The 16,404-nt window shown below is 43.1% G+C and overlaps 1 pseudogene; it reads left to right on the top strand.

Moving 5' to 3' along the window:
- The first annotated feature begins 11,326 nt into the window (after window positions 1-11,326).
- LOC124614545 lies at window positions 11,327-11,444 on the top strand (annotated as a pseudogene).
- Window positions 11,445-16,404: the final 4,960 nt, after the last annotated feature.

Genomic DNA, 16,404 nt, shown 5'->3' with positions numbered 1-16,404 from the left:
AGAATTAAATTCTGCCTCCACATATGACCACACTGCCTGTTTTTCTTTTAAACTGCAGGCGTCAGATTTTTACTTTCAAGAACGGAAGCGTTTGCCCCCCCCCCCCCCTCCCTCGCAGTCACGTACTTCGAGAAATTAGGCGTTCTTCTTTTATTTTCCATTATTCACCAAACAAACGAACAGTCTAGTAAGAGGTAGCGAGGTACGTATAAACAGTTTCTACTTAGTAGAATGAAAAACCGGTCCAGGTTACAAATTTTTACTTTTTATTCATTCGATGACTAATTCGGATTGAGACCCATTTTCAAATCATCTTACAGAGCAGAAAATCTCACGTAAAAGACAACTCTGTGGTTCAATGTTTCATTTTACGTGGGACGTATTATGAAAAGGTTGTTTTATCTTCAGGTAATTTGTAAAGTTTGATGTGGTAAAGTTTTTATGCTTGTAAATGGTCGGAAATTAAGAAGATTTTTAATCCCCTATTGTTTTGCTTTCTTTTAATACCGATGCTGCTCCTCATATTTTATGATTTTTACGTGCCAACATGGCATACAACTTTCTAATGCGTGCCGTAGTTGCTGCTGCTGTTTTTTGGTGTTCAGTGGTTATAATGAGTCGACCATTTTTGGTAAAGTATTTAAAAAGTAATTATTTTATTGTTGACTTGTGCAGTTTCATATTTAATGATTTATACGTGTCAATATGTGCATACAACTTTGTAATATGCGTCGTATGTGGCTCTGCTGTGTCTTACTGGTCAGTGATTTTAAGTATTTGACTGTTTCTGGAAAAGATCTTAAAAAGTATTAATGTATTGTCTACTTGTACAGTTATTGTATGAATTGTTATATTCTTAATGGTTAGAGAACATTTCAATAAACAAAAAAGGTTTCCTCGTCCTGAGAGAGCGCCCCCTTCGCGATGTTTCCTTACGACGGCGGAAGGAGTAAACTGCCAATTATCTGTATGCACTGTAAGTGTTCATTGCACATTTTTGAAATCTTCGGAAATACCGTTTTCGACTGTATTATATAAGTTGCGAACTACATGTTTTGTATCTTTGGCAAATGCTTAAAAATTTGGCAACAACTGAAACATATACGAGAGTAAATTTGGTTTTATGCCCTGTAGGACCATTTGAAAATGGGTCTTGGCCCGAAACTAATCAGCTGGTGAATAAAAAGTAAAAATTAGCAACCTTTACTGGTTTTTCGTTCTGCTGATTAACAGAATTTGCTAACCCTAGCTGGAAGTTCATTTTCTACTTATTGGCGAAAAAAAGAACATCTGACAAAGAAGTCACTCACCAGCGATTGTCTGTGCAATTTCATGTCTATTAACATTTTTGCACCTCCAGGGTATGTTTCATTGCATTAGACGGAGTTTACAGAGGTTGGATGACGACGATTTTCTGACCGGCGATTAACGTTGGTGCACCAAAGAGACATTTTAAACGCGGTTTTCTTTTAGCCGTGATTACGGGACCTTGGTTATCTTGCTTTGTGACCAGGGTTTGTGCACTCGGCCATTATGACGAATCTTTTTTTTTTTTTAATGAAACAACCAAATGATTTAGTACGTCAGTCTAAAAAAAGCCAATTTGTTAATAGTTTTTCCACAGTATCACTTTATAACACAAAAATAATTTTTTCTGTACGAATAGGGCGACTTGATACGCGAAAAGACACATACACTGAGGAAAAGTTTTATTACAACAGCAGTACAAACGAACTTTGGTCTCATAAAAAACTGGGATTTGAAGTGCTAATCTCTGAGTTTTCCACCAATCAACATCGTGAGTGCTATTTGTGTGGATGGTTGTTCAAATCCAGGCCTGCCACTGTGATTTAGGTTTATAGTGGTTTCTCTCAATCACTTAAGCGTATTCCTTGGAAAGAGAAAGCGGTCGATTTCTTTCCCCAAACTAGGTATCATTCCGCCACTAATGACCTTGTCCTGAGTGGGAGATTTTGGATCAACTAATCTTATTTCACAGTTCGACTTACATCTGATCGGATGTTTTAAGGTTTTCACGACTGGTACATGTTTCCTGCGTCACACTTCACGTGTGAAATCCACGCACTGCAGAAATAAAGGAGAAAAGTGTTTTGCCTGAATTCGTGACTAGGTCGCAGAGCAATTGTACATACATCAAAAAAAGTTTTCCATCACTTCGCTTCCGACAGTTTCGGAACCCGTACAGAAAATAGGAATGGAGATCAACATAAACATTATTTCCGCCCTTTTTGTTGCTCATGAAAACCACACATTGCATGTTGTACCACGTCCTCTAACATTGATGCATACCTGTATTCGTCGTGGCATTCTATCCACAAGTTCAGCAAGGCACTGTTGGTCCAGTTGTCCCACTGCTCAACGACGATTCGGCGTAGATCCCTCAGAGTGGTTGGTGGGTCACGTCGTCCATGAACATCCCTTTTAAATCTATCCCAGGCATATTCGATAGGGTTTATGTGTGGAAACATGCTGGCCACTCTACTGGAACGATGTCGTCATCCTGAAGGAAGTCATTCACAAGATGTGCACGATGGGGGAGCGAATTGTCGTTCATGAAGACGAATGCCTCACCAATATGCTGCCGATATGGTTGCACTATCGGTTGGAATATGGCATTCACGTATCTTACTGCCGCAACGGCCCCTTCCATGACCACCAGCGCCGTACGTCGGTCCCACATAATGCCACACAAAAACATCAAGGAACCTCCATCTTGCTGCACTCACTGGGCAGTGCGTCTAAGGCGTTCAGTCTTACCGGGTTGCCTCCAAACTCATATCCGGCGGTTGTGTGGTCGAAGGCATACTTTACACTCATCAGTGATGAGAACATGATGCCAATCCTAAGAGATCCATTCGCCATGTTTTGGGCCCATCTGTACCGCGCTGCATGTTGTCGTGGTTGCAAAGATGGACCTCGCCATGAACGTCGGGAGTGAAGTTGCACATCATGCAGTCTATTGCGCACAGCTTGAGTCATAACACGACGTCCTGTGGCTGCACGAAAAGCATTGTTCAACATGGTGACGTTGCTGTCAGGATTCCTCCGACCATAATCCGTAGGTAACGGTCATCCACTGCAGTAGTAGCCCTTGGGTGACCTGAGCGCGGTATATCATCGACAGTTCCTGTCTCTCTGTACCTCCTCCATGTCCGAACAACATCGCTTTGGTTCACTCTGAGACGCCTGGACACTTCTCTTGCTGAGGGCCCTTCCTGGCACAAAGTAACAATGCGGACGCTATTGAACCGCGGTACTGACCGTCTAGGCGTCGTTGAACTACAGACTACACGAGCCGTGTACCTCCTTCTTGGTGGAATGACTGGAACCGATTGGCTGCCGGACCCCTTCCGTCTAATAGGCGCTGCTAGTGCGTGGTTGTTTACATGTTTGGGTGGGTTTAGAGACATCTCTGAACAGCCAAAGGAACTGTGTCTGTGATACAGTATCCATATTCAACGTCTATCTTCAGCAGTTCTGGGAACGGGGGTGATGCCTTTTTTTTTATTTGTGTATTTTTAACTTAAACATAACAGTTTCACGCTGCAAAGCTGTGGAATTTTCCCCTTTCAAGAGTATATGTGACTGTCGCTGAAACAGTTTCATTGTCTTGCTTTCTATTCCAATATAATAAGAACAGAAATTGCTCATGGTGGGTACGATGATTTGGTGAAAATGTTGAATAATTGGAAACAGCTGTGGAGTCCACACACTATATTGCAGCCAAGTCATGGGTTTACGCCCAATTAATCCTCTGTCTGATATTTATTAGTCGTACCGTGTCACTTCTCACATCCACCAGTTATGGGGTGCACTATTACCAATGCAAATGACTGCTCGGAATGGCATAATGATAATTATTAAATGCGAATGTATCTCAGTGCAGACACGTAATATCACCCTAGGGTAATTCTCTGCTCTGGGTGGGGACACCGACAACAAGGTGACCAGTGGATGCGGAAAGACTGCGCGCCCTGTAATCTATCCTTCCGCGTGACGTGAGAGGTGCCGCGCCGCTCACACACGTCACGTGGGAAGCATAGCTGTAGGCGCTCGTTTACACGCCACTGATTACTGCCTTGACGGGCATTCTCGCATTACTAACGAACTGTTTGTCGTGGCGTGTTAGCGCGCTAGTGTGTTTTGACCTTGAACTATGTCCTTAAAAGCAGCCCAAGCCCATGTCCACGGATGAACTGTTTATTACGGGCGTAATTTGCGATTCGCCGGAAAAAAGGTCTTGCAGAAGTTCATAACGTTGCCGCATTTAATTTGGAGTATAACTTTTGTTTAACTATCAGATCCAATAATCGTAAAATTCGAAGTTACGTAAATCGCTAATACAATATTCAATTTTTGGTGGCAACGTTGTAAGAAAAACTGGGACCAAAACAATGAAATTATCTCTCTTTGATTTCGCGTGGTTAATTTGCATGACAGACAAGAATAATTAGCAGTACTGTCACTTTATTCTCCAGATTTCTGAAAATAGCTACGGCCCACTGTTTGCTTAGAGAATTATGCGTGTGGTTTTTTTTAAATTTTTTTTATTTAACTGCGAACAGAGATAGTGCTTTCCCTTAGAAAATCATTATCCAGAAATATTAACGGACTTCGTAAAACAAATACGATTGCAGGTTCTAACGAATGTAACAACTAAATTATCATCATACACTAAATGAGGCTTAAAGAGATTGCGAACCAACCTAAAAGTCTCCGTATTAAACTATTTCACTGTTACTCTCGTGAATCTTTTTGACTATAAATTTCACTGAAAGAGGATTAATAACGTAGTCTATACACAAATAATATATTTTTAAAAATGAGAAACAGCTTTCACGGCTCTTAAATGAATTAATACAGCACAGCGACAGTCTCACGTCAGCAATGATAACGGAAACAATAACATTAGAGAACAAGAGATCTTTTCACACCAGTACACGATCATATACAGTACTTTAACACTGATGCCTTGTGAATTTTTTATCTCGCTAACGCATTAAATATTATTTCACTGAAACGTACTAGACGCCGTTATTTAATAAGTATTACCCCAGATATGGGAGTTAACTGTTTAAGCCACAAAGTCTGATACGAAAGTAGTATGACTGAAGCTGACTCTGGGGACAATTATCACGTATTTTACGCTGGCGGTAGTTACCCACACACCGGGATCAGTCCGTGTAAGTGTGCTTTCGTTCATTCCGCTGCGCGAAACATTTCTAATAGATACCTGGCCAGATTCTTCGTGATTTTTCTCATACCACAGTCTCCAGGGGTGCAAAACTACTATTTCTATGTTAGAATTATGTTTGTTAAAGATTAACAAGCCTCTGGGGCTAGCAACAATAGTTCAGTACGAGATAATAATTTAAAATTTTAGAATGTTATGAAAAGGATGGTCTGGTCTCAGCTGCCAGAGACGGTGGTCAAATGTGCATGAGTCGGGTTTGCTTGAGTGTACGTTTGTATATGTTATCTATTTTCGACAAAGGCTTCATTGGGCGAAAGCTTACTTTCCGACAATCTTTTCCTTGTGCCTATCTGCTATATGGTGAGTAGCAACTATCATTTTCATAATATCGTTACACTCCAGCCTGGATTTTCCATTTATAATTTTAAACTGGTTCGTGATTCTGTGTGTGTTGCTAGGGAGGACGAGAAATACCAAACTGACAGTAATGATGCCCAATGGTATTTTTTGCTGTTCGTAAATGCAGCTAACTCAGAAGTTAGTAATTTTCGCCAAGTGGCATATTCCTTTATAAGGGAGATCTTTCTGCCAAGTGTAGCCGTTCCTTCGAGCATGAGCATACCAAAGGGGTACCAGAAAATCGGTTCTGGCCATTAGAAGAAGTCTGGCAACCTTACGCAGCTAAGCACCCGACAAAAAGCTCTACAGATTAGCAACTAGCTTGGTTACGAAAAGTAGCTCAGAGCAGTCGTCCGTTCTCTCCGAAAATCAGAGATTTAAATAATCACCACAGAAAGAGCTCTGCCTCATTGGCACTCGAGTTTTTCCTCTGTCAAGACGGATTTTCCATCTGTCAGTCTCCATGACCACATGGTCATACCCTTCAGGCGGTATATTGAGGCAATGTACTCGTACGTGAATTCTACAGACAGCAGAAGATCAGATGCCCTGTTACTGGGATAATCAGTAAATGATTTCGTTGCTCGCTAGTTGCGACAATACGATCAACTGGAATTCCGACGATAGCTCGTAATTACGATAACGTCCGGACCACCCAGGTCTGTGCATCGCCATTAATGTTATCTGGCACGTTATACTACCTTGTGCCATCATTAGACAGTATCTATCTCGCTCGCCCTCAATTACGTGATTTATTTCTTCATTTTGTGCATGTCCTCTGATTACTTTGTGTATGGTTTTTCTAGATTGAACCAGCGTTGTTTGCTGCTCAAGTAATACCTGTCTCGTATTCAGGTGCTTTTTCATCCTATTTCAGTGCATTTTTACCTTGTTCACTTGCTTTAGCTTCATTATTTATGTATTTGTGTCGATTTTATCAAAATGTATGTCTTATTGAAGTAGAGTTGTCCTACCCCTTTCCGTCCTTCAGCTGTCACCACACTTCATCTACTCCACTGTGACTGCAAAGCCATTGGACAATAGGGTGGTGGGTGCTGGTTATGTGATTTCGCCTCTTCACAACCAATCCACTGATATTCGCAGTAATAATTATAGAACAGTGGTAGTATTACGATTATCGTCAGTTTACATCAATGTACACTACTGGGCATTAAAATTGCTATACAAAGAAGAAATGCAGATGATAAACGGGTATTCATTGGACAAATATATTATACTAGAACTGACATGTGATTACATTTTCACGCAATTTGGGTGCATAGATGCTGAGAAATCAGTACCCAGAACAACCACCTCTGGCCTTGATACGCCTGGGCATTGAGTCAACCAGAGCTTGGATGGCGTGTACAGGTACACCTACCCATGCAGCTTCAACACGATATCACAGCTCATCAAGAGTAGTGACTGGCGTATTATGACGAGCCACCATTCACCAGACATTTTCAATTGGTGAGAGACCTGGAGAATGTGCTGGCCAGGGCAGCATTCGAACATTTTCTGTATCCAGAAAGGCCCGTACAGGACCTGCAACATGCGGTCGTGCATTATCCTGCTGAAATGTAGGGTTTCGCAGGGATCGAATGAAGGCTAGGGCCACGGGTCGTAAACATCTGAAATGTAATGTCCACTGTTCAAAGTGCCGTCTATGCACACAAGAGGTGATCGAGACGTGTAACCAATGGCACCCATACCATCACGCCGGGTGATACGCCTGTATGGCGATGACGAATACAAGCTTCCAATGTCCATTCACCGCGATGTCGCCAAACACGGATGCGACCATCATGATGCTGTAAACAGAACCTGGATTCATCCGAAAAAATGACGTTTTGCCATTCGTGCTCCCAGGTTCGTCGTTGAGTACACCATCGCAGGCACTCCTGTCTGTGATGCAGCGTCAAGGGTAACCGCAGGTCTCCGAGCTGATAGTCCTTGCTCATGGAAACATCGTCGAACTGTTCGTGCAGATGGTTGTTGTCTTGCAAACGTGCCCATCTGTTGACTCAGGAATCGAGACGTGGCTGCACGATCCGTTACAGCCATGCGGATAAGATGCCTGTCATCTCGACTGCTAGTGATACGAGACCGTTAAGATTCAGCACGGCGTTCCGTATTACCCTCCCGAACCCACCGATTCCATATTCTGATAACAGTCATTGTATCTCGACCAACGCGAGCAGCAATGTCGCGATACCGTAAACAGCAATCGCGATAGGCCACAATCCGACATTTATCAAAGTCGGAAACGTGATGGTACGCATTTCTCCTCCTTACACGAGGCATCACAACGTTTCATCAGGCAACGCCGGTCAGCTGCTGTTCGTGTATGAGAAATCGGTTGGAAACTTTCCTCATGTCAGCACGTTGTAGGTGTCGCCAGCGGCGCAAACCTTGTGTGAATGCTCTGAAAAGCTAATCATTTGCATATCACAGCATCTTCTTTCTGTCGGTTAAATTTCGCGTCTGTAGCACGTCATCTTCGTGGTGTAGCAGTTTTAATGGCCAGTAGTGTATAATACATACGACTGACAGTAATGTTATTATTTCTTTTGTGTTACTGTTATTACCGTTTCTGACCGATATGTCACTATTTTGGCTGGAATGAACAGCGTCCTCTAGGAATAGGGATGCAAGTGCTCAAGGCGGCAGCATGCTCATCACGCCGTTTTTCTGTGCAGTAGCATATAAAGCCTGTTTCTGTTGTGCCAACAGCTATTTTATTACTGGGCTGTTTCTGTTCCTGTCACTTACACAAGTACCGAACGCTGCCGGAAAGCGACATAAAAGCTGTTCTTGCACACACCAGCATTTGAAAATTTTGCTGTGTTATGATTCATGTTTTTCTTTCACAAACATAAATATCATGCAGCATAATCTCTTATATATACTGTACTTAGAAGTACACACACAAGCTTATTGTATTGAAAGCTGTAGCACGTTAAGGCGATTTAATATTACGGTGAATTACTTTACACTGATCAGCAAAAACATTATGTCCACTTCCCACCGCGACGCTGGATGCTGCATGGTGGAACTGCAGGCATGCGATGCGGTAACAGAAGTATCTAAGAGGAGTAGACACCGACGGGGATCACCCTAGCGAAGATATGGGCTGCAAATGGGGAAATCCATTGAGATAAGCGACTTTGACAAAAGGGAAGTTATTATTACTCAGAACCTGTAAACGAGTATCTTGAAGAAGGCGAAGCAGGTCGAATGTTCACGTGCTACTGTCGTGAGCATCTACAGAAAGTGGTAGAAGGATAGTAAAACTACCAGTAGGCGCTAAATGGTTGGACGTCGTCGACTTTTCACAGAACGTGGGGTTGACAGACTTGTCTGCTCTGTATAGTAGGATAGATGGCCTGTCGGGATGGCCGAGCGGTTCCAGGCGCTACAGTCTGGGACCGCGCGACCGCTACGGTCGCAGGCTCGAATTCTGCATTTGGCATGGATGTTTGTGATGTCTTTAGGTTAGTTAGGTTTAAGTAGTTGTAAGTTCTAGGGGACTAGGGGACTGAGTCCCATAGTGCTCAGAGCTATTTGAACCATTTTTTTTTTTTTTTTTTTTTTTTTTAAGTATAGATGGTGATGTGCCGAAAGGACACAATGCTGGTGCACGCACAAGCGTCTTCGAGCACATCGCTCATCGTACATTGTTGAACATGGAGCTCCGCAGCGGACTGAATCTATGTGTTCACATGTTGACCCAATGACACCGTCTATCATGATTGCGGTGGGCCCAGGACCATCGGGATTCGACCGCCAATCAATGGATACGTGTCGAATCTTCTGATGAATCATATTTTTGGAGCAGAACTTAGAACTACTTAAGCCTAACTAACCTAAGGACATCACACACATCCATGCCCGAGGCAGGATTCGAACCTGCGACCGTAGCAGTCGCGCGGATCCGGACTGCGCGCCTAGAACCGCGAGACCACCGCGGCCGGCAGTAATCGAAGACGCTCACAGCCCTCTTGGTGGACGGCAGCCCGGAAAGTTCAGCGCGCCACGGCTTCAGGCTGCAAGGAGCAGTATTATGCTATCGGTGACACTCCTTCGCTTGCATGGAACTTGTGGCAGTAATCGAAGATGGTTCAAATGGTTCAAATGGCTCTGAGCACTATGGGACTTAACAGCTGTGGTCATCAGTCCCCTAGAACTTAGAACTACTTAAACCCAACTAACCTAAGGACATCACACACATCCATGCCCGAGGCAGGATTCGAACCTGCGACCGTAGCAGTCGCGCGGATCCGGACTGCGCGCCTAGAACCGCGAGACCACCGCGGCCGGCAGTAATCGAAGACGCTCACAGCTGCCAAACACCTGCGTCTCTTCATGCTTCATGTCTTCCCCGACTGTAATGTCATCTTTCATCAGTATAATTGTCCATGTCTGGCAACCAGAACTATGCTACAGTAGTTTGAGGGACATTACAGTGAACTCAGCCTGCTGCCTCGGTGACCAAATCCTCCTGTTATTTACGCGTAGACATCTAACGGCACAGTCCACCCCGATAGCTGAATGGTCAGCGTGACGAACTGCCGTCCTAATGAGCAAGGGTTTGATTCCCGGCTGGTTCGGGGATTTTATCCGCTCAGGGAGTGCGTCTTGTGTTGTCTTCATCATCATTTCATCCCCATCCGGCGCACTGGTCGCTCAATGTGGCGTCGAATGTAATAAGACCTGCACCAAGGCGACCGGTCCTGTCCCGTAAGGGGTCTCCCAGCCAATGACACCAAACGCTGATTTCCATTTCCATCCAACGCCATATACCTTCAAAAACCGACCAACAAACTGTCAGATCCCTGTTACTCAGAATCAGTGATGTATTTCGTTCCAAAAACAGACAAAGAAGCTACTAAGCTGGTGGCCATGATGTTTTGGCTCAACATACCTGAGAAACCAGCCTTTGACTGCATGTAAGACTTGCTAAGCTTTCATTTGATTTCCCAATTATGTTAAAAGTTTCCGGCACTAAAGCCACAATCGCAAGCATACAGTCAGAGCTCCAACCTGCCTACCGAACAGACTGAATTAGTTTACAACATTTCAGTGTCCAAGCATGCAGCTAAGACTCGCGTATGTGACTGAGGAAACGGACCTAGGGATGTGGTGGGAGTACCATTGCTCTTATGGATGCAATAATGTATCTACATCTCATTTTCCTAGAAGCTGTGCATGAGCTCCGTCTTTTCTCTTTTAGTTTCCTTATCGAAGGGAAGTGGTGAGAACGTCAACCGCTTAGGGCACGGATGATAAAAAATACGTTTTTTTTCTCCTTTCTCATTTCGTTATCCACTCCACTCCATATTTAGGCATACCGATGCATGACAGAGAGCATGAAAGAGCTGCTCAGCTGTCCGTGTATTATGTAGGAGCACACCTCAGCTTCAGTTATGTGTTCACTCCGCTATAGGGGGCATTACTGTTGGACCATAACGTGACTCTCCAGGGTAGTCAAGATTAGCACTGCTCAGTATTTGCCACAATTTCGTCTTGATCAGCATCACTGTACAGTATGGGTGAAAGAGCGTAAGCATTCTCAAAATGCTTTAGAAGATATGTAACAAAAGCGAAATTCTTCCATGTCGCGAAGGAAGAGCGTCAAACAGAAGAACTGCAGTACAATCTTAAGAAAAGTCTCTTACCTTATAATAATTTTGGCCTACCATTAAGTACAAGGGCAACGGCCTTGCCGCTGTGGTTACACCGGTTCCCGTGAGATCACCGACGTTAAGCACTGTCGGGCGTGGTCGGCACTTGGATGGGTGACCATCCTGGCCGCCATGCGCTGTTGCCATTTTCCGGGGTGCACTCAGCGCTGTGATGCCAACTGAGGAGCTTTTTCTTTTTTTGGTCATTGGTCATCGGTCTACTGACTGCTTTGATGCGGCCCGCCACGAATTCCTTTCCTGTCGTAACCTCTTCATCTCAGAGTAGCACTTGCAACCTACGTCCTCAATTATTTGCTTGACGATTTCAATCTCTGTCTTCCTCTACAGTTTTTGCCCTCTACAGCTCCCTCTAGCACCATGGAAGTCATTCCCTCATATCTTAGCAGATGTCCTATCATCCTGTCCCTTCTCCTTACCAGCGTTTTCCACATATTCCTTTCCTCTCCGCTTCTGCATAGAACCTCCTCATTCCTTACCTTATCAGTCCACCTAATTTTCAACATTCGTCTATAGCACCACATCTCAAATGCTTCCATTCTCTTCTGTTCCGGTTTTCCCACAGTCCATGTTTCACTACCATACAATGCTGTACTCCAGACGTACACCCTCAGAAATTTCTTCCTCAAATTAAGGCCGGTATTTGATATTAGTAGACTTCTCTTGGCCAGAAATGCCTTTTTTGCCATAGCGATTCTGCTTTTGATGTCCTCCTTGCACCGTCCGTCATTGGTTATTTTACTGTTTAGGTAGCAGAATTCCTTAACTTCATTGACTTCGTGACCATCAATCCTGATGTTAAGTTTCTCGCTGTTCGCATTTCTACTACTTCTCATTACCGCCGTCTTTCTCCGATTTACTCTCAAACCATACTGTGTACTCATTAGACTGTTCACTCCGTTCAGCAGATCATTTAATTCTTCCTCACTTTCACTCAGGATAGCAATGTCATCAGCGAATCGTATCATTGATATCCATTCACCTTTTATTTCAATTCCACTCCTGAACCATTCTTTTATTTCCATCATTGCTTCCTCGATGTACAGATTGAAGAGTAGGGGCGAAATGCTACAGCCTTGTCTTACACCCTTCTTAATACGAGCACTTCGTTCTTGATCGTCCACTCTTATTATTCCCTCTTGGTTGTTGTACATATTGCATATGATCCGTCTCTCCCTATAGCTTACCACTACTTTTTTCAGAATCTCGAAAAGCTTGCACCATTTTATATTGTCGAACGCTTTTTCCAGGTCGACTAATCCTATGAAAGTGTCTTGATTTTTCTTTAGCCTTGCTTCTGTTATTAGCCGTAACGTCAGAATTGCCTCTCTCGTCCCTCTACTTTTCCTAAAGCCAAACTGATCGTCACCTAGCGCATTCTCAATTTTCTTTTCCATTCTTCTATATATTATTCTTGTAAGCAGCTTCGATGCATGAGCTGTTAAGCTGATTGTGCGATAATTCTCGCACTTGTCAGCTCTTGCCGTCTTCGGAATTGTGTGGATGATGCTTTTCCGAAAGTCAGATTGTATGTCGCCAGACTCATATATTCTACACACCAACGTGAATAGTCGTTTTGTTGCCCCTTCCCCCAATGATTTTAGAAACTCTGATGGAATGTTATCTATCCCTTCTGCCTTATTTGACCGTAAGTCCTCCAAAGCTTTTTTAAATTCCGATTCTAATACTGGATCAAATATCTCTTCTAAATCGACTTCTGCTTCTTCTTCTATCACATCAGACAAATCTTCACCCTCATAGAGGCTTTCAATGTATTCTTTCCTCTGCATTTAACAGTGGAATTCCCATTGCACTCTTAATATTACCACCGTTGCTTTTAATGTCACCAAAGGTTGTTTTGACTTTCCTGTATGCTGAGTCTGTCCTTCCGACAATCATATCTTTTCCGATGTCTTCACATTTTTCCTGCAGCCATTTCGTCTTAGCTTCCCTGCACTTCCTATTTATTTCATTCCTCAGCGACTTGTATTTCTGTATTCCTGATTTTCCCGGAACATGTTTGTACTTCCTCCTTTCATCAATCAACTGTTACCCATGGTTTCTTCGCAGCTACCTTCTTTGTACCTATGTTTTCCTTCCCAATTTCTGCGATGGCCCTTTTTAGAGATGTCCATTCCTCTTCAACTGTACTGCCTACTGCGCTATTCCTTATTGCTGTATCTATAGCGTTAGAGAACTTCAAACGTATCTCGTCATTCCTTAGTACTTCCGTATCCCACTTCTTTGATTCTTCCTGACTAATGTCTTGAACTTCAGCCTACTCTTCATCACTATTATATTGTGCTCTGAGTCTATATCTGCTCCTGGGTACGCCTTACAGTCCAGTATCAGATTTCGGAATATCTGTCTGACCATGATGTAATCTAATTGAAATCTTCCGGTATCTCCCGGCCTTTTCCAAGTATACCTCCTCTTTTGATTCTTGAACAGGGTATTCGCTATTAGTAGCTGAAACTTGTTACAGAACTCAATTAGTCTTTCTCCTGTTTCATTCCTTGTCCCAAGCCTATATTCTCCTGTAACCTTTTCTTCTACTCCTTCCCCTACAACTGCATTCCAGTCGCCCATGACTATTAGATTTTCGACCCCCTTTACATACTGCATTACCCTTCCAATATCCTCATAAACTTTCTCTATCTGTTCATCTTCTGCTTGCGACGTCGGCATGTATACCTGAACTATCGTTGTCGGTGTTGGTCTGCTGTCGATTCTGATTAGAACAACCCGGTCACTGAACTGTTCACAGTAACACAGCCTCTGCCCTACCTTCCTATTCATAACGAATCCTGTCGATTCTGATTAGAACAACCCGGTCACTGAACTGTTCACAGTAACACACCCTCTTCCCTACCTTCCTATTCCTACACCTGTTATACCATTTTCTGCTGCTGTTGATATTACACGATACTCTTGTGACCAGAAATCCTTGTCTTCCTTCCACTTCACTTCACTGACCCCTACTATATCTAGATTGAGCCTTTGCATTTCCCTTTTCAGATTTTCTAGTTTCCCTACCACGTTCAAGCTTCTGACATTCCACGCCCCGACTCGTAGAACGTTATCCTTTCGTAGATTATTCAATCTTTTTCTCATGGTAACCTCCCCCTTGGCAGTCCCCTCCCGGAGATCCGAATGGGGGACTATTCCGGAATCTTTTGCCAATGGAGATTCTTCCGCCTTTAGGGGCAATTTCCCACCCCTAGGACAAGAGAGTGCCCTGAACCTCTATCCGCTCCTCCGCCCTCTTTGACAAGGCCGTTGGCAGAATGAGGCTGATTTCTCATGCCGGAAGTCTTCGGCCGCCAATGCTGATTATTTATCAAAATTTAGGCAGTGGCGGGGATCGAACCCAGGACCGAAGACGTTTTGATTATGAATCAGAGACGCTACCGCTAGCCCACGGGTACACGAAGAGCTACGCGACCGAATAGTAGCGGCTTCAGTCAAGAATACCATCACAACGACCGGGAGAGCGGTGTGCCGACCACACGCCCCTCCTATCCGCAACCTCAACTGAGGATGACACGGCGGTCGGATGGTCCCGGTAGGCCACTCGTGGCCTGAAGACGGAGTGGTACCATTAAGTATAAAGAACAATTCAATAATCACGGAGTAACCTATATTAGCAATAAAAGTGTTGTTTTTTTTTCGTAATTCATACGCGGAAGGTATAAACAGGTCACGAGTGTTCAAGTAAAAATTCTTTGTTCTTTAAACGAGTCTAGTTATGCATAACTACACCTCATCTGACGAATTCCAGCCTTCAAGTTGCACTACGACTACGTGCTCTGATGAGTTATATACTGCCTGCCATAGTAATGCTGATGTTCACAATCGGGAAGAAGGGATTCTAAGTAATCATATAAAAATACCAGTTACAGCAATCTTATTTACTAACTCAGCTGCACTACATCTCTGTGAGTTCTGTCGTAGAATCTCAGTGTAGTGTTGTTAATAATTGCAAATTATTTATAGACGTTCTCAAATGAATTCGTGTTTTGTAGTTGTCAAAAAGCGGAGTGAAAGAAGGGTGTTATATGGCCGACCATTGCTACCCGTCGAGAAAAGCTCTTTCAAAACGTTGCCATGCTACTGCCGAATAAGACGGATGTGTTAGACACTAGCAGTATAACAACCCTATCAGTCAATGATGATGGTCATAAAAGGCGGCACATCTTGAATTGGCTATTGCTGAGAAAGGAAACTACTTACTCCCTTTCATTGACCTACTTATGCCCAACCAGACGCATTAAATTTTTTCCACTAAAATTGTTTACGAATCAGAATAAGCTTCATTCTCAGGCACATAGTTTGTTATTGGATTTACTAGGTATCCGAAAGTCTTAGAGTAATACAGCTACTTGTCAATTAATCGTGACAGATTGTAACCTCTCTCTGCCTAATCGGCCTATCCTGCTTGCGATATAAAATACGACCGTGGATGGCATGTATGCCTAAGGGATTTTTTTTATATTTGAATAAGGGTATCTTTCCCGAAGAAGTGATACCGATAAGTAGGAGGAAAGTGTACAACCGACCCTTCTGGTGGAAAGTCTACTAAAAGTAAAAGTAATTAAGCCGAACAGGGCCATAATTTGGAAAATGAAAGTTATTTTGTGCATTCACTCACGAACAATACTGGACAGAAAGGAGTACCACTGATTATGAATCCAAAAGTTACACTAATGAACGAAAAGGAAGCAATTAACGGTCGCCAGCCCACTAGGGCAATTTACATCCAAAATCCTGCACAAGATGATGGGAAAGAAAAACATGTATTATTAAACACTGACGTGGCAACTAAAGGTTGCCATGGTTTTTTTTTACACTAATTTAAAATGAGTATGTAATGATAGAGAAAACTTAGAAGTCACTCTTACGTTATGTTTGGAATTAAATTTTGAAAAAGGCAATCGAGTAAAGATTTGAAAATATGTATGCAATTAAACTGTATGTTAGTACTGAAGTTCGTTACGTGAATAATGACTTTTAGTGACCTCAGCATAATGTCTCCAATGAACTTAGGGAAAAAGCAAGCACATTTTACTTTGCCGTTACTTATTTTGT

The sequence above is a fragment of the Schistocerca americana genome, chromosome 4, assembly GCF_021461395.2.
Source record: "Schistocerca americana isolate TAMUIC-IGC-003095 chromosome 4, iqSchAmer2.1, whole genome shotgun sequence".
Lineage (NCBI taxonomy): Eukaryota > Metazoa > Arthropoda > Insecta > Orthoptera > Acrididae > Schistocerca > Schistocerca americana.
The sequence above is the reverse complement of the archived record's forward strand: the minus strand, read 5'-3'. Positions and strand labels throughout refer to the sequence as shown.